Here is a 5,277-nt window from a genome sequence, read left to right as displayed (position 1 = left end):
GTGAAGTCACCGGGATCCACTGTGAGGCCACGGCCCTTTATTTTAGGCCATGCCTGATATTTGGCCACGGGTGCGCCTGCGGCACACAAGGATAGTTAGAGTGCGCACCAGGCATCACCAGGCCCAGTGACACCTTTGTACAGGATGTAGTTACGTGCGGCTGCCAGTCACAATACTGACTGCTGAATGCCGGCAAAGGATTCATGATAGGTGTCAAAATACCGTCACCTATCATAATCCCGACGCTGGAATCCAGGAGGACGCGTGCCCGAATGAGGTAAGTACGGGTCGCGCATCCTCTTAGCCGCGGGGAGGGTTAGGTTTAGGGCAGTTAGTGGGGTTAGTCTTAAGTTTTGGGGGGAGAGGAAAGTATTAGGCACCCCTAGGGGGGAGGGTTAGGGTTAGACACCCCCTGGGAGGGTTTGGTTTAGTGAGTGGTACAGGGGGGTTAGGATTAGGCACCCCCAGGTGGAGATTACGGTTAGGTACTAGGGGGGGAGGTTATGGTTAGGCACCACTAAGGGAGGGTTAGGGTTAGGGAGGGGGGCAGGGGAGGTTAGGGTACTTACCTGCCTCTGTCGGGATCTTCATCCTGTTGGGCAGCCACTATTGGGATTTGAACTGGTGGCTAAACAGCCGCCGGCATTTCAATCCCATTCCATCTGTACAGTGTGTTGCAGTTGGTGGCCAGTTTATTTTCATTTGTTTTACTTTCATCACAATCCAATTTTTTTTGTCTTTTATCCATCATGCTCACCTCATAAATGTACTATAGGGGTGTCTTACTCAATTATGGGGGTAGTATGGCCAGCAGGTCAGTCTCCTAATATTTGTTAGTACAAGATAGGCTGATTTGGAGTAAGCTACTAACATTTCAACTATTAAGTTTCTTGGCTTCTCTTTCAACCCTTGTGAGGAATCCTTAGTTATTAACAATGTAATCTTTTATGGCCTTAAATGTAATTTTCTTAATCAACCAATCATAATTAATTAATCAATCAATGAATCAATCAATTAATGCACCACTTTATTAATGCACCACTTTCATCCATTTTGGGTGTTTATTTTTAATGGCATTTTCCACTTCTCTGCTTTGGTTTTTCATAGTAGTAATAAACTAATGATTAATCAATCAATCAATTACTCAGTCAAACAATATCCCTTCCACTACATACTCCACCTCCATTTCCCTGTACTGCCGTCGGGCCACTGATCTAGTTTTTGATTAATTAAAACATTCTATAGCATTGTATAGTTTATATTAAACTGCCATCCTGTCTGCCACTGCAGTGCCACTCTGTTTCCTAGATGTGCCATGTTTGAAGTTGAACTGCTATGTGTTTGTGCCGCCAAGTGCTGCAGCTTGGCTTAGTCAGACAGCTAGCTCGGTGCATCCTTTGGCCTAAACTGTATGAAAACAATATTGTGAGCTGTGAGGTGTTCAAAATTGATGGGAAATGACTGGAAATTAATGTTATTGAGGTTACTAATACTGTAGAAGCAAAAACAGACTCAAATTGTGTGATTTTAGTTGTTTTAATACATTTTGTTTAAAAATACAGATCCAAAACCAAAACCCGACGATGAATTAGAACCAAAACCACATCTCTAATTTTCAGTTTTGACTACACATGGGCTAGGTATACTAGCATGGGTAAATGTAAATATTTTTTCTCACCCTCCCCTAACTCTTGGCTCCAGTCAACATCTAAACACTTCAAGATCCAAGCCAAGGGCAAATTGATCACTAGACAGGATGGGAAGGAGCCCATTGATGAGATGAAAGTCCAACCCCTGAGCTTCTTCCAACAAAAGAGGATAAGCGTAATGGTAGGATGGTTAATAGCAGAAGGGGAAGAGATCCATGGGGCAATACATGAACAATTTACATCACGGAAAGGAGAGGGATCCATGGGGCAATACATGATGGAACTTGCATAACTATTTCAATCCACTGATTGGATGCAGCACTCATAGTCTATGCCAACACTCTATTAAGCATGGTTGCATGATAACAGCCCTGTACATTTTAGAGAAGGAATTCATTTTGAGGACGTTAAGCCAACAATACCAAGTAAAGCATTTAGATTGCCAGGAGTGTAAGTCACTCTAATTCTGAAAAGCTGGGCAAAGTTACCTTGAAACAAGTGATAAGGGTCTAGAGATGGAATCGGTATGGAATCCCGGCTGTCGCATGGCCGGCATTTCGATTCCCGGCAGCGGCAGCCCGACAGATCAGCAGAGCCTGGCAGCGGAAGCCCGACAGCGCTGGAAATCCCGATCGTCGATAGGTAAGTATGACTAACCTAACCAAACCCCCTAACCCTTCTTAGGGGTGCCTAACCCTAACCCCCCCCCCAAGTGCCTAACCCTAATCCCCCCTCTAAGTGCCTAACCCTAACCCTGCCCTGGGGGTGCCTAACCCTAACCCTCCCTCCCCCTAGCCTAACCCTAACCCTCCCGGTGGGGTGCCTAACCCTATGTCCCCCCTGGGTGCCCTAAACCTAACCCCCCCCTGCGGCTGTCCGCTCACGGCGCCCGGCATCCCTTCAATCGGGATGCCGGGCGCTGGTCTCCCGGCATCGGGGAAATGTCAGGCGTCTACATATAGACGCCTGGCATTTCACCCTCGCCGTGATATGACAGTCGGGAAGCCGGCTGCCGTTATTAAAACAGCCGGCTTCCCGATTGTCTACCCTAGAGATGTGTCCACATACACCTATTCCCCAAATGCGCCATGTGTCTTGCCACAGATGTTTTCACAAAATATGCGTCTTAGTCACATCACAAATGCAACAAAATGACTATGTATGGGTACCCTGGACACTGGCGCTGGCATTGCAAGCAGCTGCTGTGTGTGACTCGGACGTTATCCTGTATAAAAAAGGCAAACGTTGAAGGTCAGAAACGAGTGAGCAGCGTCATGCATCATGCCAAGTATCGGATACTAATCCTAAGTGGTGGATGGTGTAATGTTATCATTACTGCCTCACAGCACTGAGGTCGTTGGTTCAATTCCCACCACGTCCCTAACTGTGTGGAGCATGTATATTCTCCCCGTTTGCAAGGCTTTCCTCTGGGTACTCCAGTTTCCTCCCACATTCCAAAAATATACTGGTCGGTACAATGACTTTGTTTGTGGCTACAAAGCAAATAAGTTGTAACATTTAGGAAAAAGTACAAAATTCCAAGATTTGCTACCTATGGTGGAGCATCTTAGTCACACCATGCATCTGACGCCATATGGCACAAAAAGGATAGATGTATGAGGACACATCTGTACATACTATGGGCCTGATTCAAGCGGCTGCTCGTACGCGGCCGATGTTATGCATTTGCGCAAGCAGATGCATCGCAGTGCGCGTGCACAAACTAGTTCGAGCGATCGGGAAGCGCTCGCTCACCCAGCAAAGACAGCCCAGTGGAATGAGTGACAGGAGAGGCCGTTTGTGGGTAGTAACAGGGGCAGGCCAGTAGTAACGGGGGAGTGGAGGTGCGAACTCAGGCATGCCTGAGTGTTTCAATGCTGTTTCAGAGGCGTGCATAATTAACATGCAGCATCAGAGTACATGTCACCTGGCTGGTTTTTGCACTGAACTGCTCACAGTGCTTGCGGTAGGGTAAAGGCAACAACAAGCACTGTGGTCAGATCTGATGGCACCCGATGTACCGATGGTTGTATATACTTCCTGGAGATGACGTGCGCTAGTGGGCGGATGAAGACAGGCTGGTGGGCATCTATAAACACAAAGTGATTGCTCGCCAAGACATAGTGGGCGTGCTTATACCTTGACATGCGATCGCCTGCCTTGACATCACTTAGCTAAATTTGCATACGCTGGGAGTGAGCGGCCGCATCTTGCGAACGGGTCTGAATCAGGTGCAATGTACCATTTTGTAAGGCACCATTAAATTCAATTCCACAAATTTAGTATAACTGACTTTAAAATTAAACAGGTCCCCAAACAGCCTGAACTCTGCCATTAGGTTAGGTAAAGAGACCATTAGCTTTGTTATCATAGTCAATATGTCATACACAAAAGCACCAATTTGTATTACTTCAACAGAACTGGAAAGCCAGAAATGTTAGAATAGAGGACCTCATTCAGAGTCGGTCGTAAGCGGCCGCTCGGTCGTATGCATCCGATGTTTCCAAACCACGCATGCGTACGGTTAAGTTGCATACGAGACCTTGCGATCCAAAATGCTGTCGATCGTACGTCTTACGAGCAGGAAGTGGCTTCCGAGAGTTGATTGACATGAAAGGCCGTTTGTGAGTGTTGACGGAGGGGGGGGTGGTCTAAAGACGCAGGCGTTCCTCACCGTTTTCAGGGCGTTTTAGGGGCGTACATAAATTTCCTGCTGCGACCGACGTAGAAGGCCGGAAGTAGTAAAACGTCACTCTGCGAGCAGATTAGAGGCCTGGCTGATCGTACAGCTTGAGGTTGGGTATATGCTCTCTCAAGCACCAGAGTACAATCGATACTATCGAATGTGACAGATGTTATGTTTGATGTTTCTATTTTGTGCCACACAATGCAAGCAGCTAATAATCGTTTGTTGTTGCTAATAACACTGCTAATTGGCTTGTAATTGATTCAGTTGCGTTTGCATTAGAGAATAATAAGAATAAATAAATTTCATGGGGATGGCTTATTCTATGCATTTTTTTGTTAATTTTTGTTGCAATTTGCACCCAACACAAGCGGCCGCAACCAGCAGAAGAAAACTAACATCCGGCGACTGACAACAACTGACAACGATTGACTCGATCGCTAGCTGCTATCACTCGCTAGCTAGAGGAGGTGCATTGTTCACGTATGGACGTCACTTTGGTTGCGACCGACCGGCCGTGCGATTGCTTCCTTTTTCAGCTTTGCGGTCATTAGGCGTACAACCGAGCGGCTGCTTACGGCCGACTCTGAATGAGGGTCATAGTCTAATGGATCTAGTCATGAAGTATATGCCGAGGACAAAGACTTGAGAGGAGAGAGGGCAGTCTTGATGGGTATTATTATTTTTTTCCATTAACAAATTTTTATTGAAAGTCATAAGAGAATAGACAGCAGTATAAATTCCTCATAAAAGTCACAGCATAGATTACAATCAAAAACATGTCAACATGAGATAGAACAATCGTTTAGAAGCATATAAAACGAAAATCCACAATGTGGATTCCACATGATGCTACACAGACATCACAGAACGATAAAGACAAATTACTGTAGGTATTTGCACATAAAATTGTTAAAATTTCAGAAATATAAACCCATATGA

Source organism: Taudactylus pleione, unplaced genomic scaffold, assembly GCF_031769625.1.
Source record: "Taudactylus pleione unplaced genomic scaffold, aTauple2 ptg000172l, whole genome shotgun sequence".
NCBI lineage: Eukaryota > Metazoa > Chordata > Amphibia > Anura > Myobatrachidae > Taudactylus > Taudactylus pleione.
Note: the sequence above shows the minus strand (reverse complement) of the source record.